The sequence below is a fragment of the Ostrea edulis genome, chromosome 2, assembly GCF_947568905.1.
Source record: "Ostrea edulis chromosome 2, xbOstEdul1.1, whole genome shotgun sequence".
NCBI classification, from domain to species: domain Eukaryota; kingdom Metazoa; phylum Mollusca; class Bivalvia; order Ostreida; family Ostreidae; genus Ostrea; species Ostrea edulis.
In genome coordinates this window covers 81,031,001-81,055,590 of record NC_079165.1, presented here as the reverse complement: position 1 = coordinate 81,055,590, position 24,590 = coordinate 81,031,001, and the positions used below count along the sequence as shown (strand labels likewise).

Genomic DNA, 24,590 nt, shown 5'->3' with positions numbered 1-24,590 from the left:
AAAGCACACAGACTACGATAAAACCTAATTTCAACAGATGACTAAAACATGGTCCATTAGCCTGTGAAATCAAAGGCACGAACAAGCAACTTCAGATTTAATGAAGAAATTGCTGAATTGGAAGAAATTATCCTTTAAATGCAGTCCATGTCAACACAGTGCGTGGACACTCCAATTGGAACCCTTTAATTGTATTTGTGTGATTATATTGACAAATGTCGGTCTTTTCTATAAATCAGAGACACTGCAGCTACAATCAACTTATCTGATGTTCCCTCAGCTTCTTGCAAGATGAAAAATATAATGATTGATGTTACTTTCCTGGATTTATCAAAGCTTTATGTACTGTCCAAATATCTTAATCTGATTCAATCTAATACACATTTTCTCCTAAAAATTCCCACTTGCTGACAGATACCTAGGCAGGTTTTTTTGGGTTTTTTTTTAACTAACATGATTTCTTAATGTAAAGCTGTATATGGTCCATGTTCATCTATTATTTTCTGTACAAAATTACTTTAAAGGTATGATTTACTTTTCAAAGTTATTAACTTTCCCTTAATTACATGCTTGACAACATTTAATTGTATGTATAAAAAAAAGAAGAAAAAAAAAGAAAAAAAAAAAAGGTTAGAACATTATTTTAAAAGTAAATATAGCGGCAGTGGCAGATTTAAAGGGGGTGCAGCCAGTGCAACCCCCCCACCCCCACCCCCACCCTAAAATTGTTTAATTCAAGGTAAATCTTGGTCTCTTGTCTAGAAAAATGTAAATGATAAAAAAGCAATAATTTCTTCCACTCTTGGAGAAATAAATGACAAAATATTTTGATTTATTGAATAACTTGTATTGGGAGAACTTACATTTTTTCCAAAATCCCCTAAAATTTGCGTCATTTTATCGATTTCATCTTATTAAAATGACAGAAAATAATTAAAATAACTACATATAGGAGACTAATTTTAAGCCCTGTAAAATCCAAGAGTTTCATGGGGCTTCACCCCCTGGGCCCCCACCAGGACTTTGCCCATGATGCACTGGAAGCCTCAAGTCAGCCCCACAGACCCCCCTGCCTCGTAAAGTTGCGTCCCCCAACCACAATAGCTGGATCTGCCCCTGAGCGGGTACGCATAAATTACAATTGCCGCTCAGTAAGTCTGTTCAGCATCTATAAATATCCCCACACGCATCAAGGGAATCCCAATATGATGTAGGTAACATAGACAGAACTGTCTAACTTTAGGTCTGAAAGACGTAAAACAACAAATTACTAAGAGGCATTTGATATTTTTATTTCTCTTTTAATTTAAAGGCATGGTACCACAGATGATCTCTGGTCTCTGAACTGGACATGTGACTGTCATTTGATTTTTGTATTAGAAATGGGCGTCGGAGTGACAGTTGTAAACACAAAAATAATTCTAGTTAAAACAGGTGAAATAATGTAAGACATGTTGTACAGCCTCATAAATATGTACGTGCAATGAATTAACGTTTTTAAAAGGTGGAAAAAATTTGTCAACATTCGGACAATACAACTATAAGTATTAAGTTTAATCAATGTCAGATGACATGAAATACATATCCATTCAACCATGGAAAAATATTAGCTGATCGATCAAATCATCCGTACTATATACAGAATTTTGTTGTTGTTGTTGTTTGTTTTGATGTTTCAATACAATACACCTCTATAATGTCCAGGCTCTGATTCTTAGCAAAGAAGGCATTAACAGAGTAAGGTCTGGTTATTGAGGTAAATGCTATATTAATTGCATCCAAGCTGACTTTCTGAGTTTTAATAACTGTGAACTCCAATGATAATAATTCTTCCTCATCCTGATCAGGAAAGCAAAATACCCTTGATGCTGTCTAAGAGGAAGATTGCGACACACACAATTGTTTATATGATATCCTACCACGGCCATGATTATCAGGGAGGTGTTGAAAAAGAAATTGCCATCGCTGACTATTTCTTGTAATGTTGATCATCTTGCACATTTGGGTAAATACAACATAGCACATGACACACAATATACTGCACATGAAATACTGCACATGAAATACTGCACGACATGTTAATGTTGTAGATATTAGCAGTAATTAACACAGAAAATAATCCACAATCTTTGTGAACAGAGATTATTTGCCAATTCAGAATTGATTCATAGAAGGAAATTCAATTTTTGACTGGGGATATTAATGCATGAATGTTAACATAAGATCTTACCATATTACATTATCAGACCTAATGCAGAATAATTGAAAGCTATATTTCCCTGTTCAATACCAGGTAAGTTAGAGCCTCCACTAACGTCCCCTTAAGTATCTCGCTGTGAACCTCTACAGGTAATGCATCCAAGTTTTTACTAGTAATATAAAAGTGCTCTTTCCTGTACATAAACTCCCCATCTAATGGGGAGTTTTATAAATAACCTAGCATTATATTGTGAATTTCAGAGGATATATTTATAATGAAATACATCTAAATATACAAACTCCTATCTACCCATGAACACTATTTTGTTCAAAAGAAAGCATATTACAAATGCATAATAACTAGAAAGTCTTCCATTGGAGACAGACATACATCTTTAATATTACAACATTGCAGTCATTTTTTTCCCTAAAACTATTCTTTTATCTCCTCAATATCAAAGAGTTCTTGTATGATTTCCATAATATGTATAAATTTTCTATTGTATTTTTTGTATGTCAGTCAGGTTAATTTAGTGCATGGTTATAAATCATCGAACTAGTAATGCAAGGGTCTCAGGTTCGCTTTCCCAGCAATCCAAAGATTTTTCTCTCCTTCTTTGCTATAATAAATTAAAGTTATGTCCATATATATATGCAACCTTCTGTAATATTTTTACATTTTTACTTAATTGCCACAACCGGGACTATCAAAATTTTCTCACTCTAAAACAGACCTAGTAGTATACCCCAAGTTGTATTGTAGAAACGAGAAAGGATCGATGCAAGTGAATTGTACCTGAAATGTCACAAAATATTATATATCATTGAGAAAATGTCGTGTATGTCCTTAGATATCAGAATTTAATATAAAGATTCCTTGCTCTTTCAAATACCGATAGTATCTGGTTAGTTCAAACACCTAACTGGTTAGCTTAGTGGATTAAAAAGAAACACAGTTTACTTTAATAGAGTTCTCCAAGAGTTTAGATTTTTTAGATGATGATTATTTTTTTTTACCAGAATTATCAATTTTTGCTAAACAATTTAGAATTCTAACATTTCCAAAAGCATAAGATCATGTTATAAACTGTACATTTCATTCATTACAACTTTTTGTTACAGTATATATTTGTAATTACTTATCTCACCTTATGAACAGTATCATAAATAAACTAGCTCTATCTGGAATATGTATATTTTATCTGAGCATTAAAAAGTTCAGCACTACCCAATAATCAACCGATTCATTTCCCTTAACCCTATACAACAGACAGTGTTAAACAAACACATTTGCTGTCTGGTGACTTCTTATTCTGAGATAAATAATGACTGTTTAACAAAATAATGTCGTCAAAGATCCATTTAACAAATTGCAATGTCTGCGTCCATTTTGGAATTCCATAACGCCACTACCAAAAAGATATTGCATCTACACTACATCTACATAGAAATTGCTTTTTCTCCATATATCATCATTTTTCTTTATTACAGTAATTTTTCATTCATAACCTTGACCCTAGATGACTAAAGCTTTCACTTTTATGAATATGAGAAAAGCTGTTTTAAGGTTCCCAGCAGTATGGTATGGACTCAATATCAGCCGGATATTGTCCACCAAGAACTTTGCTTTATGTGTCAGGTGACAGAGAGGAATCGATAGTGATATTGGCTAGTGGATTAATTAAAACTGAAGGTGGACACGATGGCTGTAATGCACAGATCAGGAGACTGAATTATTTCTACTGTCCACCGGCAGGCTCCTCCACACAGACCACTGACCTGTCATACAAAGAATGGCCTTCAAACAAATTCTAACCTCCTAGCCAACCTATTACATGGATTCTTAAAAGTCAAAAAAGCATTATAAATACAGCAAAGTTCAAAGCGCAATGATAATGACTCATAGCCCGACTGGTGCTTTCATTTTTAGGCTTGGTTGCCCATATATTCAGAGTTTTCTGTTCAATATCCCTTCCAGACATATAAACTCAATTTTCAATTTCACTTCTTTAATAACGCATGCAACTCTGTTTTGAGTGATCTTGTCATAAACTGTGGAAGCCAACTGCTGCAACCAGTCAGAACTATTAGATTACTGAATAGAGATTTTTCGCTCCAGTTGTTTCCCCTGACAGAATTTAAGGTTCTGTAAAGCATTGAGAGGATTGTTTTGTTTAAAATCGGAACCTAGCTGTCAATAACCCACTCATGCTTTCCAATTCGTCACTGCATCAAACGAACACTGCATTTCACAATTTAATCAAGTTAATTCTGTATGAATTTTGTTGGAATATAATCACAAAATTGCAGACGGATAAGACAGTGAATAGGATGTGCTTCTATCTAACTGTCAACTTAATATAATTGAAAATGCACACTTGATAAATGAAAATGCACTTCAATTCCCAATTTTCTTTATTTTAGGTAAATTAAATCAAATGCTGTGCAACACTTTAAAAGTGCCAGATTGGGGTTTCTTACTAGGCTGTTTTTGTTTTCCCAAATAAGCTAATATTTGTATCAACTTTACAGACATCAAAGCTCTTACCTGTTCAGATCTATCCTAAATTGGGTAAATTTTCCGATGAAAACAAAATCCGAGATCACATAACACTTATAAACTGGTTCTCCTCAGGATGATGGACACATCCGACTGATTTCCCCTTCATCAACCTGATCTGGATCAGCTCTGTGATTTCTCTCCACAAAAGCATCAGTCCTGGAGCATTTTCCTGGTAATTGTGATCTTTGAAGTGAAAACTCTAATCCTATCTCCCAAAGCTGTTCAATAGCTCACCTGAAAGATCCACATGGCCAAGATAAACACATAAACATGTCTCTTATGATGTTCAATAATTAGACTCATCAATGTAAATATTGTCCTTTAAGTGATAAGTATCTTCTAAATGATCTCCCTTCACTGTCCCATGAAATTGCTTTAAGCACTGTGAAATTGCCCAGAGCATCTGACTTAGGTAAATCCTAAACAAAATGTACTGGTACTGTACACACAAAAGGAAAATCTCCAAGACTTGTTACTTCACTGTCAGTCTCCATTGTGTTACCTTCCCTGATTTGAAATCTGATTACAACAACACAGCAGTCCGAGGTATTAGTCTTACAACGTACACTATTCCTCACTCGCTAAGGACAGTGACACTGATTTCTTCTAAATAATGAAGAGAAATGAAAGCCTTCAGAATGGTTGAAAGAATTGTAAAACCAGATATTTATCAGTGACCTGCCATCACTTAGTAGTGGTACATGTAGAAAACCAGGAGCATGTAAACAGATTACTACTATTGTATTTTATCACTAGATTATCAATAGTGGTCTATCAATTTGTTTTACATAGAATTAATATCTATGCAGAGAAAGAAAGAGAGATTGGAGAGAGATAAGCTCGGAGAGGGGAGGTGTCTCATACCCTTTATGGATTTTATAAGAGAACTAAACACAGGGTAATATGATCAAAGAAGTCTCTAAACCTAGAATCGAATCATCCCCAAAAGGACCATGTATGATCATAGCATAATTTGTTCCTCTCACCAAACTTTCAACATTACCTCAGAGTTCATCTCATTCTGATGAGAGAATATGTTTACATGTTTTTCCTAGGACTTTTTAAACTTTTGATAAAAAAAAAATTGTACCTTTTCATATTATTTTCCTCTCTGCAAAGAGTGCATTGAAGAGAATGGTGAACACATGGTTACCATACTTGTATGCATCTCTCAAAGATAGATCACTGGTCGAAAAATAATTAAATCACCAAATCTCAAACTTCTCAAGATATAACGTACACTAAAAGTGATGTTTTCAATTTAAAATAAAAAACAATGAAAGACAATAAATTACGTTATTACCAATGTCAATTCTCAGGAATGGAGCAGAACTAGTTGTAAAATTATAATGGTCCTAGATGTCTAAAGCTTTCACAATTCTGTCACACAAGAATTGAAGCTGGCAAAAAAAGTTTCAAAAATCTAACATGAATTTTTATAAGATTTAAAATAGTCGAATTAGGCTGTTATCACACACAGCTCTTTAATCTGAGTTACATACAACAATAACAGACACAGACATTTCCTGCAAAATGATGATTTTGCATCTCTAAATTATGTATAGGTAAACACATTAATCAATACCATTACCTGAAAAGATTTTGTAATCAGTTTCACAGACTGTCATTCATAGTATTCAAAGTGTTATAATACAAATATTACAACAAATGATACACATTTTTTGCATGTCCTCACCGATAGAGCTATAATGGTTCCCAAGTCAATGCCTGCATGGTCACAGTACAAGATGTAAAACCTAATAATCAGAGATTTGCTTGTTTTTAAAACAAAATTATCCCGTTGTTGATATACAGACCTAAATGTGTAACAATTACTTGGCCTTAGCGTGCCATTATCCCTGTAAATGGAGTCTTTATTTGATTAGATCAAAAGTCAACAGGACCACCTCTGGATCTTAGTAAGTACTCGAATTATGTTCAGACATCCTTTATCAGATTAATACAAATGATTAGACAACAAAAGTACTCGTCCTCATAAAAGCAAGGTAATGTCAATAAAAACAGAAAACAGGCAGTCATAAAAAGACCTAGGTCAAAACAGAAAATTATTCCTTAATCACGAAATTACCACAAGAAACAATTCCAAAAGAATTACATAATAATAAAAAAAAATCACTTACAAAGTGCCGGGCTGATTAATTCCCTGTGTAGCTCATACTTGCCGCTGGAAACGGGGACAGAAGACGCCTTGCCTACTAACATTAACTATCTTACTTCTGTCAATTTTTACAATTAATAATTCATTGTAATGTACGTTTTTTTATTCTCCGAGACACACGACTCAATCAAGGAACCGACTGAAAATCCAATACCCCTATTGAGACTTCTTGGAGCATTCCAGTTGATTAAACAATTGTGACGGGCTATAGGAAACAGAGAGCTCTGGGTGGAGGGACTCCTGGTAATATTTACACATCTATATCTATTTGACAGCCCAAAAGTCTGAGAATTACATCTTGCATGCTAATCATGAAAACAAACAAGACATGTGGCTATGCTTACACATCTTATTTGCTCGAGAGATTGTGCCATTAGGATGTAGGAAGTTTTTAACATTGTATGACCTTTTTAAATTTTATCATTTCGACAATATTATTACACATATGTTCATTCTAGCAGTTAAAGATTGAGACAAATCAAATAATACACTCCCTGGTCCATACCTATAATGAAACACAGGAAAAAAAATATGTAGAGAAATGTGATACCTATAACACAAGATCTCAATATTTTCATTGGTTAGTCATGTTTTTACTCTAACATTTCTCGGTTGTTAATTCATTTTAAAATTCTAATGATTTATTTAGATGGTCCAGATGAGCAATATCTGTATAGCTCTTGTATTTTGTCGCAACATGGACAGTTATTTAATCTGTAAGTAACAGATGTTTCTGTACAATATCAGGCAAAATCAATTTACACCGGACTCCTAGCTGTAACATCCGCCTCCTTGCTACCTTACATCAGGGAGTTTGTGGGCTTTTAAAAAATACCTACAAACAGAATTTCAAATCAGGTAGCCTTGCAGAAAATGTTTACGAAATCATTTTGATTAACAATATTGTATCATTATTTCTCCAACTCAGAAATGATGAAAAGACAAGATTTTGAAAGTACTTATTGTGGGTAAGGATTCACATTAAAAAAAAAAACATAATTAAAGGAATCAGAGGTTCAATATTGTACAGTAAAACACACTTAAAACAAACAAATTTATATCAAATTCACACTTATTGCAATCTAATTGAAATTAGATGTTGGATCCACTTGCATACTCGCTACACAAACATCTAAAAACATCCCATAGAGGGTCACATCAGAGGTCAAATTCAGTATCACTCTAGACTTATCGACTTCAACAAACATTCAATGATTTTGCCAGCGGTGATTTCATTGGTCAATCGAATTTGACCTCTGACATGACCCTCTATGGGATGTTGTTAGATGTTTGTGTAGCGAGTATGCAAGCGGATCCAACATCTAATTTCAATTAGATATCTATATTCCCTTCCGAGAAGAAAATAACAAAAACTTTATTGGATATAACAAAGTTTGGTTGTAACCAACTGTTTTTTGCCAGCCCTGAAAGTTCGCTGCAATGGTGTTTTACTGTATCTGGTAATATTCACCACACATTGTATCAAACACTGATTAAACAACAATTGTGGGGCACCATTCACTGTCCATGAAAACGCTGTATAGACAATTAGGTACATCCCATGGTACCCTCTCACAAAGGAGGGACCTGCTACACCATTAACTCACAGAGAAACCTCTCACTGATGACCTGCTACACCATTAACTCACAGAGAAACCTCTCACTGATGACCTGCTACACCATTAACTCACAGAGAAACCTCTCACTGATGACCTGCTGCACCATTAACTCACAGAGAAACCTTTCACTGATGACCTGCTACACCATTAACTCACAGAGAAACCTCTCACTGATGACCTGCTACACCATTAACTCACAGAGAAACCTCTCACTGATGACCTGCTACACCATTAACTCACAGAGAAACCTCTCACTGATGACCTGCTGCACCATTAACTCACAGAGAAACCTCTCACTGATGACCTGCTACACCATTAACTCACAGAGAAACCTCTCACTGATGACCTGCTACACCATTAACTCACAGAGAAACCTCTCACTGATGACCTGCTACACCATTAACTCACAGAGAAACCTCTCACTGATGACCTGCTGCACCATTAACTCACAGAGAAACCTCTCACTGATGACCTGCTACACCATTAACTCACAGAGAAACCTCTCACTGATGACCTGCTACACCATTAACTCACAGAGAAACCTCTCACTGATGACCTGCTGCACCATTAACTCACAGAGAAACCTCTCACTGATGACCTGCTACACCATTAACTCACAGAGAAACCTCTCACTGATGACCTGCTACACCATTAACTCACAGAGAAACCTCTCACTGATGACCTGCTGCACCATTAACTCACAGAGAAACCTCTCACTGATGACCTGCTACACCATTAACTCACAGAGAAACCTCTCACTGATGACCTGCTGCACCATTAACTCACAGAGAAACCTCTCACTGATGACCTGCTACACCATTAACTCACAGAGAAACCTCTCACTGATGACCTGTTATACCATTAACTCACAGAGAAACCTCTCACTGATGACCTTTGACAATTTTGGGATCTATTGCTATAACATCAGAATCAGAACATCATCAAAAACTCCACAGTATAAAAGATATGGCTCATGATTGAAAGGTGAAGATAACAGTGATCTATATCATAACTTCTATATAAGCAATACAAAATAAAGAGAATTGGACAAACACAGACCCCTGGACACACCAGAGGTGGGATCAGGTGTCTAGGAGGAGTAAGCATCCCTTGTCGACTGGTCACACCTGCTGTGAGCCCTATATCTTGATCAGGTAAACAGAGTTATCCGTAGTCAAAATTAGTGTGCCCAACAATCGGTATGAAACAAGTCAGACAGCATCTGACCCAATGATAGGTTGTATTGGCAAACTAGATTGTTATAACAACCACAGAATTTGCGAAATGCTGACTTTAAACGAGACTGTTGAAACCCCCTGTACCATAAACTTGTTTGTGAGTATCATATAATGAAAAGGTGTGTGTGTGTGTTAATTTTGACCTATTTCAACAACAGATTCCAAATTGCCAAAATTGTATTAGTCAAATTTGGTATCTGAAACAGTTATGCTTTCCTAGTGAGCACTATAGTGAACCAATTTTACAATGATCACAGGAATTATTTTACTCCTAGCAACATTAAAAATTCCAAAAACAAAAACCAACTAGAATTAGTCTAATATTATACCATGTCATATAACCTGAAGAAAATTCTAAGGATCAAGTTTCAAGTCACTATAGGAGGGTGAGTTTATGAACTGCTGATCTCATATTCACAACCAAAAAGAGGAAAAGCTAATTTTCACAACTTTACAAATAGGATTATTGTGTTTTCTGGTCATGAACATACCTCTGGCAATATCAATAATTCTTCAAACATGCTACAAATCTAATAAAGGAAAATGGTGGGTGTCTACACAGTAGCTAATGAAAATCCAATTTTTGTCGGACCGTAATGGGGAAATGTCTTTTTCATTGAGCTCTACCAAGGGACTGACCCATGTGATCAAGTGCAATTTTCAACATTACAGTGTCATGAAAAATGCAAAATCTTCCTCTAGACATTTCTCCGAGAAAGAGTCATCCATTCACTACAGAACACATTATTCTGGAGAAGGGTCATATCCTGGTCCGGAACAAAATGGGTTACCATAGTGCCCTTACAGAAAAAGTTGTACTCCACACCGAGCCTATAATCAAAACAAATCTTGACAGAAGACTTCTTAATAGATATTGACAGGCCGGAACCTTAAGTCCTTTAAGTATCGGAGAAAGCAGAGTCCTTAAAGCCACATTGATTTCCTTATGCAATAAGCATCAACATCATGAACTATTCTGTGACGTCCCATTTCTGTAGCCTGGACCGAAGACTCTTCTGTGAAGTCCCACTTCCAATACACCAGTGCCCTTCATCTTGTTTTGTGATTCCACAACAAATTACTAAGGTGCCACTGCATCAAAATGGTGTTAACATTTCATTTTACAGCAGATTTTTAGGATCAAATTGCAATGCAAGGTGGCAAAAATACGAGGTGCTTTTTGTGCCCAGAGACATTGTAATTTCATTATTCCCAACGCAAACAATATTGGTCAAATTATCAAAAATTCCACCATGATTCCCAAATCAGAGTCACAACAAATTTAATACTAATTAAAGCAGCACAAAACACCAGAAGCTTCTCGAGAAACAAAGACAATTTCTGGATGCTATAAGACATTTATGCTGTTTCCAAGACCTTATAATAAAAACAAACCAACTGAAATAAATAATACTGAATGCATTTCAAAATTCCCGTAAATTATTGACTTCGTTGAGGAGTACTTTGAAATAGACAACTTTAATTAATGTTCAATATTTTACGACTTTTTATGATGAATATGACACATTGGCATAATGGCCAACTTCCTTTCAAACCATAAATGAAGAAATGAATATCAGTTACAAATTTTTTTGTCCTCTTTAACTTCATAAGCCTTGCTGGGAGGAGCAGTGGACAGACATGCAGGGATGTCGGTCTGTAGATCATGAGACTTTGAATCCTGTTGAGACTACAACCCAGGGTTAAATTCTCATTCGACCTTGATTACTAGGATGTAAATAACTACATGTATTAGTGTCACAATAGAAATCATCTTTTTACAACTTGTTCACAACATTTGTAACAATTTCATCCACAATCTTAACAAACAAGCTAGGCCGATCTATACAAATGATTAAACCAGTACAACTTGGGTCAGTCCAATCCAGTGAACCAAGCACTGTCTCTTCTCAGCACAAACAGCCTGGATTTTTTCACTGTAACTCATGCACAACAAAATGTCAACATCACAGAGGTACAATGTATAAAAGGATTTCAGAGCACACTCAAATCATCATGTGCTGTAATCAAAAGTTTATGGCAATATTTTGCAAGTTGATATCACCAAGCAATCTATTTTAACTACTGTAAAATCTAAACACATTATATGAAATACTTTCAATGTGTGTGAATTAAGGCCTATTATGCCAAACAGTGATATCTGATCCAAAACAGCAGCACACAAACACCTCCCTGTAGACTCATTTTATTTTACAAAAGATTCAACGACACAATTAGCTCAATATTCAGAATTATTGATTGCTATTATATACCTATCGTACCTCCTGTGATGGGGATAAAATACTTCTACAAAAGTGGACTTTGTTTACCATAATTATATTGTCAATATTTATATAAAAAAAGGAAAATATTATCTAGGGGTCTATTGATTTGATACAGTAAATTAATTAATTCTTTATGTTTAAAAGCTTATTTTAACTTGTTTGCTGAGGGTTTTTTTCCCCGTTTGTAAGTAAACTGTAATTTATTTTGAAATTCCTAGACAATGGAAAAGTGCATGTTGTCTTTCATACTGTACAACTTGTGGCAAACTCAAGAGGACTATCAATCCCACTAACTTTTCTGATATTAGGCCAATTAAAATTAATTGATAGATTATCATCCCCACCCGCCCCTCAAAAAAGGGCCCGCCCAGATATTTTATATTTTTGCAAAAATTACAATTTCAAACACACTTGCTTCCCAGTGACATGAGTGAATGATTAAAGTCACAGAATGTTGGTTTTATATCTTCTACCAAGGATTCTTTGAATGTTAACTTGATTAACATATGATACCTTTTGTCATTAATAAAACAAATTTCGGGAAAAAAAATTTAAAAAATTAAATCATCCCACTCGCCCAATATTTTTTTGTGACCCCATATGATCATCTACTAATTAAGTTGAATTAGCCTTATAAAGGTTTCAGAGAACCACAAAAGTTACTACAGTGTACATCATTAATAAATACCAAACTAAGAGAAAATTTGCATCACGATACACCCACCATCTCGCCATTCTAACACACAACTGAGGCGGAAGATATCAATATATTACACAAGACATCCATGGGCCACATGGCTCAACTGCATTTTGTCACATCAAACATTCAAACCCAATCAGAGCATTAATTAGCCCAGTAGATAATAGTGAGAATTAATCTAGAATATATGAGCATGCTTGCAATCTGATTAAAATCTGATCCTTGACACCTAGTGTAGTGATCTACGCGAGCGGATCACAGGCCTGGGTTTCATTTTAATCAGATTAGGCTGCTTTCATATTAATTTGAGATTTTTAAAACAATTTCCATATACATTCCTACATTCAGATTTCAAACTTTTCTGGGACCAAACCCCAGTCCCAAGCATGATGAATTTGAATCTAACTGAGAATGTTTGCATGATAATTTGCATATTGCAGCTGTGTGGTTCTTGAGAAGATTTTCAAACAAATTTCCTACATTTATGAAGTGAAAACTTTATCCCTATATTTTCCTACCCTGGTCTTAGGGCTCAAATACAAATCTACACTACATAATAATACTTCTATAATACTGTCTATTCTACTCTAAGTAAATTCCCATGCGGATCTGGGTTAAAATAGGTCCTCAGGACCCCTTACTTGTCGTAAGAGGTGACTAAATGGGACGGTCCTTCAGATGAGACAGCAAAATATGAGGTTCTGTGTCACAGTAGGTGTGGCACGATAAAAACCCTTCCCTAAATTCTCAAAGGTTGTAAGCGCCATGCATAGACCTAAATTTTGCAGCCCTCTACCGGCAATGGTGATGTCTCCATATAAGCGAAAGATTGTCGAGATGGATGTTAAACAATATCAATTAATATACAATTAATAAACCTACAATTAAGACCCTCAGTTAATATCACTAAAATCCTTATATACCTCAATTATGTGAATAATAGAAGATAAATCAATACAGTAAAATGAAATTATACGATGTAAATAAAAGCAAAAAATATACTTAAAGAAATAAATTTCAGTTTTGAAAATATATGAAGGTATGAACACCAGCATATACTTCATGAAAAGTATGCCGGTGTACGTATCGTTCATACCCTCATGTATTTTCAAAACTGAAACATTCTACTTTCATTTCTGTTGGGTTTCCAGCCATTAAAATAGACGTACACATGTATTATGTTTAATCAAGATTCATACATGCATTGTTTACAACTGCTTCACATTGATGAGGAAATGGCTACCATTACAATTTGTAAAGATAACAAAAGCAAAAAAATTGGGGGTGTAGATTCATATACATGATATAGAACAGAATAAAAGTGTCAGTGCTGAACCACTAGCTGGCTGGCTGGAGAACCGTTAATACGAGTATATATGGGTCTGTCATTTTTGCGACGATCTATATGGAAGACTTATTCACATATTCAGGATATTCATTCTTTGGGGCTCTGCTGCAACAGGCCTAGTCAAACACTTGGAATATGGGTAGTCCCCGTAACCCTTCCCTGCACTTTGGCCTTCTCTACCTTCAAAATCTAGATCCATCCTTGACGTTCAGTTTTTACATGTCTACCTGTATGGTGCAGGATTATAGATTACCGGTAACAACCCCCCCCCCCCCCTCCCCCCTAAAAAAAACAACCCAAGAATATTAATAAATCTGATGGATGCTCCCCAAAATGTATCTAACCAATGAACTACTTCATATAACAAATGACACAATGATCAATAACTGTTGAAATATTGTTAAAATCAAGTTGTGGGATTTTTTTTTTTACAAACATAAGGTATATGTTGAGTGACCTTGACCTTTAAAAAATGACTTTGTCTGAAATTCATTTGCCCATTACTTATTTGTGTGATATATGATAATACCTGTTCAAATGCTGTTGAAATAAGGAACTTTTTCCGTGTATATGTCCTGCGTGACCTTGACCTTTCCAAAATGAGCTTGGTCCAAAAGTCCCCTGTTCCAAGGAATATTTGTGATCAATTATGATCAACTTCTGGTGAAAGGTTTAAGAGATGGGAACTTTTATATCAAAAACTATTAAAATTAGAAACTTTTATATATTCTGATTATATATATTCTGACTGACCTTGACCTTTCAAAAATGACCTTGAGAGACCTTGGTCCAAAAGTCCTTGTTTCAAAGAAAAATTGTGATCAATTATATAAATTTCTGATGAAAGGTTTAGGTGATATGAGCTCGGACGGACGGAGAGACACATCATGAGCGACTATATTTTCGGGGAGTATGAATGCAATAATTTTATCAATTTCAAATCAAAAATGGTTTCCTTTTTTAAATCATTGATTTACTGTTTCCAATTTACAATTTCTGTATTTCTGTAATTCTTGGGAAATGAAGACAACTTCAGTATGATAATGTATTCACTTTCATTATATTCAACCAAAATTGGCTGTATCTGCATGTTCTGATGTTAAGTATTAGACAGAACACTATATGCCTGTACCTATTGGAACTAATAGATACCATCCATGGAAAATAAGTTTTCCCATGACACAAATTAAAATCACACCGTATCAGATTACTCCTATACATCTTAATAATTTGTTCACACTCTGAAAAAGAGGCCACTTAAATGTATTCAATAAACAACTTTTGTTCATTATAGAATAATTGGTTTCCTTAAATATTACAAAAGCCTTAAATCAAACTTTTCCCTGCTTTTAATTTTTTTCTACATGCAGGTTTTCTACTCATAATTTTCATATTACATGAATCACAGGTATCATATTTCCTGGCTGTGTGAACCCTTGACTGACGAAGAAAATTGATTCCCTTTGTCTTGGTCAAAGTCGACATTCATATAAAAGTGGAGTGGATTCTTAAAAGTAACCGTGGGTATTATTATGTCAGATTAATAATTACCTGTCAGAGTCCAGTGCACTGCGGAAAATCAACAGATGTTCAAATCAATACATTACAATCAATATTCCTCCTTATAAAAAAGTATCCACGCCACTACTAAGGTTGTCTGTTCACAAAAAACCGGTCAGAATTCGATGAAGATGGCGTAACGAGGCTGGAGAAAATTAACCTTGTTAATGGAGTACCATTACTAAATGTCAGTAACACAAGTCGACTGACACACGAACATGTCTGTTACATTACCTCCCTACCACAAACACGACACACTTCTCAATGGACTCAAATATCTTTTCCTTTATTTCGAATTGTTAACCATCTTGCAACTTACAGAATATAATAAGCTAATGTCAGGATCAGAAGAAAGGTTTATTTTTTTTTGTGTTAGGTGGAAATGAAAAGGCAGTATTCCACAGATAGTAGCACCACATGGCGTAATTAAAATTAACAGCCAATGGGCTGGGACAGAATTTGGAGGGAAACACCTGAGAACTATACAGGTAAACCATCAGACTCACTACCTTATTCCTCACCTGTCCCTTAGCAATTCTCTTATCAGGAACGGAAGATAATTCTGTCTCCTTGGCCAGCAGTGCTTACACTTGGCCCCCTATACTTTGCAATATTAAGTGGTATCCGTGTGATTTCAAACAGAAATTGATCATACTCATCAGCAATCTGGACTAGCTACTGAGGAGGAAATCTCGTCCATCAAATTAATATCACAGATAGTAAACAAACTGACGAGTCTTTATACTGTATCTCAAATGTCTCCGTGCACTTAACAACCCACAATATCATAGTTCAAATATGATTAATTGCATGATCAATAAATTAGTTACATGATGTTGCAAATTCATTATCCAATTAAGAATGCTCCGGCTACCAAGTGCTGCTTTTATCAGGAATATGATATTTGTTCTGAGATGATCATACAATATTATTCATAAGTGTAAAACTAATACAATAATCTAAGTAAATATTTTTCAAAGGCCATGCATAGACATGAGAGAAAGTTTCCTCTTTTTTTTCTTAATAAGAAATGGATATATTCTACAGATTCCTTATGAAATATAAACAATTGGAATACATGTATATCTATAAAACTGAAACAAATATTCATCCAAATGGCCTTCCAATATTCTTTTTTTTTTTTAACAATCCTCAGCCCTGAAGTTCATGATAGTATTGAAATCAACTTTGAATTACATGGACCCTCTTGAACTTGAAGCACCTTTTTAATAACTGCCTTGTTCAGTTCAATACAGAGATATCTTCACTATTCTGCTCCAATAACCAGTCATTATGTGACTGCAATAACAAGCGGGGATTTGCATCTTTCATTACCTTCATATTTATGGTTGGTTACAATTTTATTGAAAATCCCCCTATGGAACCACAAATCAGAAAAGGGAAAATTAACCAGAAAAATTTCTTCTAATTCATAGATTCTAATTCAGTGGATTCTAAAGTCACCAGAAAATTCTGAAACCTCTTCATACATGTCGAGCCTTCACTTTTCATGCGCACTAGACCTACAGTACAAATTTATAGACATTGGAAAGTAATATCTCATAAGTCTCGAACAACTGCATCCTGACGATAACATCGTCATACAACATTTCTAAGCAAGGTCTACATGATTGGAATATCTTACCGCTTTGAAATTGAAGGGATACAATAAGCACCTTAGGAGCCCAATTATCCACTACATATCAGAACTTCTGCACACTTGGTTAGCAATGAGAGACGTAAAATCCCTTCCTTCTGAGAGGCAAGATCAACATTGACCAAATGGCCACAAAAATCCCTCCACGAAATCTGATTTTCCACCATAAGCCAGACTTTACTGAATGGACCCATATGATTCCTTTCAATCATACGGCCCCATAATCAATCTTTGAAAATAATTTCCTGTCCCTCAGGGAACAAGCTGCTTTGCAGGGGGTCCTTTATTATATAGGATTGTGTGGGGTGTGTCATGTACTAATAGGTTTTAAGGTGAGGAGGCACACCACAATTAAAGTGTCCCTTGACCAGATGATTTCTATAATTTAGGTGGGTCTGTCAGAATTCCCCTCGTATTTGGAGCCAGTATAGACAGTTTAAGGGTATATTTACCAACAGAATGGAATGTACATCTGTTATTTAAAATTTAACTTTCCTCACCATTGCTTGATGGCTTTTTGGATTCTCTGGATAAAATAAATGCTAGCACATCAAATGCTCCCAAACTGAATCAGATTGTCGAATACTGAACTTTTAAGTGCAATTTTTGTACTTTAAATTTTTGTCAGTAAGATGTCTTCTTCAGAAGACATTGAACCAGTAGAGGAGCAGGTGCCCCGTGTCACAAGCTTCATCAATGTCTAATTACGGGGAGTTTGGTGGCCATGTTAGTTCTTCTTGATGTCATAATGTAATTACATGGAGAAGTCGTTAATCAGGGGACAGATCCCAACATGGCCCTTTTGCATGTGAAGTCTCCATGAAAATAATTCTACACTTCTTGTTGTAATTGGTGCTCAGCAATACATCAAAATTAGCCTTGGATAACATAATATTGTTATTACAGTTCTAAAATATTATGGCAATTAATTAACTCTTTGTTTTTAAATCAAAGGTGAAAAAAACCCACACAAAACATTAAGAAAAGACACTGTTTAAATTCATTTTTACACTAAAACTTAATTACCTACAAGGACTTCAGGATAGGACCTCCCCTTGTCAATTAATCGTGGGCCTTGTGTCATACTTGTCTCTGTGAGCTCGTTTCCATTATCATTATGGAAACAAAGGCTTCCTCTTTAAATGATCTAACTCCGTGCAATTTTGCATGATAAATTGAAGTTTATGGTACCATCGCCACCAAACTTTTGACAAGAAGTGGAAATAAACATCAGTCAAGAAAAGAAATAATTTTTCCCACCACCAATTAGACATAAACTTTCCCAGTAGCGGAAATAATTAAATGTTTTCTTTCATTATATCGTCAATATTGATGTAAATGAATTCTTCCCCATCAGTTTTGGTTATTTTAAGGCTGCTTCTGTGTAGTAATACAATACCTTAATGTTGTACAGAGGCCAGGTCGTTATTAGTCCCATTCGTAGTTCCAACAAACAAGTTAATCCTGGACGATATAAATCTACCTGGGATAATGATTGCCTCCTTATGAACAACACGTTTCCTCAACTAAGGATCATTTGTCATCAAATGCTCAACTGATGCAGAAATTTTCAGGGAAAGAATAGGGGAACACAAGATGTTACCATGAACTGACAATTGATTTCCACAATACGTATACTCTACGCAAATACGACAGTATGGGACAATTTCGGGATTTTGAATTTCTTTTAGGGCTGGCTAAATTCTGCCCTCTTACACTCAAGCTGGCAATTTCTAATATTTGATCAACATCTGAATTGGAAAGACAGAAAAATCAATGACAAAAAGCTATGATAACATGTCTATTACTCTACCACATCTGATTCTCCAAATTAATGATTTCCCCACAAATTAAGACCTTGATATCAACCCCATCCATCATGCTTGCCTTTCTCCCTGAACTTATCAGCCATAAAATATCCTCCTTACCGGACAGGCAATTTTTCCTCTCCCTTCTTTCCTTCATCAATGCTAGTCAAGATTAGATACAACCTAACTTTACTGAACTGTAGAGTTCTTGTGTCCCTAACAATAGCACTGGTGTAATAATGTTATACTCTTTCTATTACTAAAACATGGCATTAAATTTCTCCAAGTTTTCCCTCAAAAGGTGAAAATAAATTCTTAGAGAACAAAAAGGTTTCAACCTTAAATTAAACACCAGGTACAAATACTGTTTTTAAAAAAAGTATAGAAAATCTTACAAATTGGGATGAAAGAGTATTTAATTTTACACAAGAGTTGATAAATTCAATTAGATGTTAGGGTGGTGTGGCCATCCTTTTTGTGGACAGTGAGCAGGATACAATAACAGGCCAGCCCAACCCTACATAACAGCTGTTACCAGAGAAACACATTAAAAGTTAAATACTGTTTGCCCAGTAATCCAGCCATTGTCGGGTTTTTTTTCTTGGAGACTTCATCATTCAGACTCAGAGTAAACAAGGCAAAGGACCCCTTCAAAGAAGAAAACACACACACAAATAAAAACCAACAGATTGTCCCCGTCACAATCACAAATAATAGCCCAGACCAAATAAAGTCAACTGGAAAAATTCTGTTGACTATTGATACTCGATGTACCTAAATATAGAAATTACTCTACACGCTCTCTATCAATTCTCTTCTAACTCAGAAGATGTCTTAATTGTAACATTACTGTAAATTAATGACAAGCTATTTTAGTAACTTCTTTAACATTTATAGAAATATCTTCTTTTTTTTCTTACAGAAGAACAAGAGATATACCACTTCAGATTTAAAATATTATCTGTATAAAAGCCATTTCCTTGTATATCAGATAGATCACCTTTTCTATTTTGTATCTTTTTCTTTTTCTTTTTGATGAAAAACTATAAAATCTTTTTATCTGAAAAGTTATTTCAAAATATATATATCTTCTGTTAAGAAATAAATTCCTCTTTGTGGTGAAATATTTGTAATGCTTCTAGAGTGAGGACAATTCATGTGATTTGGAACTGATCAATCTTCATTGGACTTGGTATTAACTATTTTATCTACATGTACTAGTTAATAGGAGCAATATGAAATTTCATGGCAGTTTTACAGACAATGCTGATATTGATTCCAACTCGACACGATTATATATATATATATACATACACATTCTGACAGTAAGTGAGCAGGTTTTATTATAAAACTGAGCTTCAGTCAAGCACAACAGCAGTGATGAGACCTGCCATAAAGTGAAACATAGCCGTGCACCTACTTCCTAATAAGTCCAATCAATAAGTAAATGATTAAATATGGCTTCTGGGAGACTTGGACTCACGCAGTTCCTTACAATACAGACACAGAAGTTGGGTTTATATCAGAAGAAAAGGTCCGTTAGGAATTATTATAAATGGTCGTGTCTTGTGCCTTCGCTTTGATGTATGTAGATATAAAGATCACGGAAGTTTGACGATATCTAAATTGACAATGTGTGTGCATTAATTTGAAGTCAATGGTTTCTGAATTCCACATGTGGGCAGAGCTTTTCACATTTCTTTGCAGGGAAGCACTAAATATATATACATATACAAAACCGATTATCTGTTCTATCACCCTGAATTAAAGGGAGATATTCTCAAAGAGGGAACAGTTTAGAAAATCTATAGCACAGATCTCTCTTAGACTGTTAGCACAATATATGTGTAGTGGCTAAACCATCAGAGGCAAGAATTAGATAGCTCAGTTTTCAGAGGGTTCTAGTTTGAATTCCAATGTAGTCTGTTGCATTTTCTCCCTCCATCCTTTACACAAATGAAAATGCCTGCTGGGGAAAGCCTGGTTGTTTTTGGGTGAGGGCCTTTTAAAGAGGGAGGAATGATGCAGCTCAGCAGTCAAATAGCTCAGTTAGTAAAACACTCGACCAAATATTCCAGGGGCCCAGGTTCAAATCCCAGACTAGTCCTTTGCCTTTTCTACACCCCTGCGATAGTCAGTGCGAAACGCCAGTCCCTCGAACTTACAGATAGATGAGAAGCCTACATAGGATGAAAGATCCTAGGTTATGGGTTTATAGGATGAAAGATCCTAGGTTATGGGTTTATAGGATGAAAGATCCCAGGTTATGGGTCTTCAAGAGCAAAGACCTTTAAGGAGGGAGGAATGTAGTAACCAACAGAGCTTGATCACAGGTAACCAGAAAGCTGAGTAGGTAAAGCGACTGACCAGAGATTCTGAGGACTCAGAATCAAACCCCTAATCTGGTCTGTTGCATTTTCTCACATTATATATTCATTTTATATAAATCACTCCATTTTGTTACTGTTAGGTACACATAATGCATAAAACTTTCAGGAAAATTTTCAAACATTTGCATATGAAATATGAACATAATTGTAAATGAATGATTAATATAAATGTGGATACTGCAGTACCATCAAAGTGATATAAAATTAGCTTTAATTTGCCATGTTTAAACTTCAAGGAGACAAAACTGGACAAAAATAAATCATTGGGGGAGGGTGTTCCAGTATGCAGTATTTTGTAAGCAACAATCGTTTAATCAGAATAGAGCAAATTGGGTATTCTTTTTTTCTGCTACAATAATGGGTAAAGGCATTCTACTGCTTATAAAATGGGAGCATCACTTGTCATTTCATTTAGCATTGAACCTGGAGCCAAAAAAATCATTATGAAACAGACAGTGGAACTTACCTCATGTTAACCTTGGCAAAAATTACTGCAAGCATAAATCGTTGTGAATCAGATGGTGGAATCACTAACTCACCTCATCAGCAGTGATCTGCATGAAATTCCGTTCCCGTTGTCAATTCACTGAGGAGCTGAAAGGTGGGAGTACACCTGTAAAGTATATGAACATTCAATACTGGAACTTTGTTTACGGAGTCAAACAAATGACTTTATGTATCGGCTTCATTATAAACATGAAACAGGTGACGGCTCCTTTAATTTTCCAGTGTTGTTGACTCGCTGGCATTTCGTATTGATATAGACCATCTCCCACTGTACCTGAAGTGCCCAATCAATTTTTTCCTACAGAAAACAGACTTTTTTCTTGGTACATTTAGTGTATTTTGCTGTTATATATTTTGTTCACATATTGCCTATACAATTACCAGAACTGTTTAATTAGCTTCTAACAAAGATTCTTTGCATCAAGTGAATTGTATTGGCAACCCATTACCACCATAGTACATCAAGTGATTGAATAAAGAAATAAGTTCTCATGTATAGAAATGCTAATTAATTTTATCTTTTCACATAACCTTGATCTAGTAAATACAGAGAACATTAAATATAGTGATAGTCAAACAACTATTACACTGAAATCATGCAACGGGTGGTTGAAGTCATAGAATGGCAAGCAATTTTCTAGCTTATTACAAATATACCATGATTGACAACTTTTGTGAAATACTTAACTCAACAAAGAACTCAGTAATACAGGATTTAGACGCTTCATAAAATGTGAAATTACATGTAATTGAACACCTCTCTCCTCCCAGGACTTTCTCATGAACTTCTGTGCCTTCTTCAACACCTCCCCGATTATCTTTGTCATCTATAGGCTCACCTCCCCGATTATCTTTGTCATCTATAGGCTCACTACACTGCTAACTGAAGATAACTGCTAAAGAAGGTAACTCAAGATTTCTGCCCAAGGAATATAAAACTTAATCATTCACTATATTGTTCCCTAATTTGAAAGTTTTTATGTGTATTCACTACTTGAATTTTTAAAAAGTCAAGTGTCAGATTTGATAGTTATAATCATAGAGATCCAAATAAGGAACTAGTACCGGGTATGCTTTTTGTGTTTATACGTATCACACAGTGTGATCGAACTTTTCTGATCACCACCCTGTGAGTTTTCTAAATCTGTATTAACCATACTTTGAAATTCATGACAACAGCCTACCAGTATTTAAATTCCTTATCATCAAGTATAAAATAAATCTATCACTACAAACAAGTGGAAGGGTTGGTTCACTTCAGATCATCACATTAAACTCAACGCTGTTCACACGATTATCTGCAACTCTCCATTTGATACGACCCACCTCTTTTGATCAATTTGCTGTATGTATTAATATATGCAATACTGTTTCGTCATCATTTTTACAGAGAAGTCCTAAAATGTGTGTACAGATTCTTCGAACGAAGTTAATAAATTCTCAGAGTTAATGTTTGTGATAGACTGGAGGACAGATTGATGGAAGCTAGGACAGATAAACGGAAGGGAAGATGAAAGGACAGATGAGTGGAATGAAAGATGGAAGGACAAACAGATTGAAAGACAGATAGAAAGACTGTAAACATTCATCATCATGTGCTTCAAAGCAGAAATGAAATAAAACATTTAATGTATACCAGTTAATCCTACACAATAAATGTATACTAATTAGTCCTACAAATTAAGTGAAATTGGAAACACCATTATTTATGATATCTCTATAATCTACCCTAGAGTATGATTTTAACCTAAAGAAGATATAAAACTTAACACTAAAACCTTTACAATCTTCTGATAGAAAGAATTTTCCTATTCTGTTATTGATTTTTTTTGATCAGCTTTGATAATACAGATATACTTTAAAAATCAATATCTTTCCACAAATAATAACCAGAAATTAGTTACCATGGAAGCAGATCTCATCTGTGGGTGATTCTGGGATATTTTGGACTATGGAGCTTATTCGCTCTGCTTTCTTGAACGATCTTCACTGATTGCTCATCATTGAAAATTTACAGATCATTAAACATCGAAATCTCCAGTCAAATTGACACCAAATCAATTTGAAATTCTCATTATAGTACTTGAAAAGCTTGCTTATGTAATCAGGGGCCAATCAGTGAAGAGCCATGGCTTTAAAATTTGTGTCTTAATGGAATCAAGCTTGTAGGTCACAGCAGGCCATCCCTGCATCATGCAAATAACCAATTTAGGTTATTTCCATCCATTCAAGTAATTAAAGTAAAAACTACACAACAAAAATCTAACTTTGAATCAATTACTAAATTCTGCAAGAGAATTAATAACTGCATAAATTGAATTCTAAATTGTTGCAAATAGGAGTCTGAAAATGAGTCCACTTTCAACATGCGATATGCCAAGATTGACGACTGAGGCTTAAATCCTAAATTATTAACATTAGATTGACACAGATTTAGATTTCAGCGGATATAGTAAAACAATATAATTTTTTTCTCTATAAACAATCAATCATTCAAATACATATCGAAAGTTGATGAACATTTATGTGTTTTTCTC

The 24,590-nt window shown here is 35.0% G+C and overlaps 1 protein-coding gene across 12 annotated transcripts in view; it reads right to left on the bottom strand.

Annotated features, from left to right (window-relative positions):
- Positions 1-24,098, bottom strand: part of LOC125679452 (kin of IRRE-like protein 3) — a 61,645-nt gene extending 37,547 nt beyond the window's left edge. For 3 of the 12 annotated variants that reach the window (XM_056155094.1, XM_056155109.1, XM_056155103.1), the window contains exons 1-2: positions 18,748-18,925; positions 4,748-4,996 (exon numbers count right to left, since the gene is read on the bottom strand). The gene's annotated coding sequence lies outside the window, so the exon portion shown is untranslated. Of the gene's footprint in view, positions 1-4,747; positions 4,997-6,903; positions 7,191-18,747; positions 18,926-19,276; positions 22,316-22,796; positions 22,932-23,957 lie in introns of those variants that run through there. The other 9 variants (XM_056155096.1, XM_056155097.1, XM_056155104.1 and 6 more) reach the window with 8 other exon arrangements.
- Between the last annotated feature and the right edge of the window lie 492 nt (positions 24,099-24,590).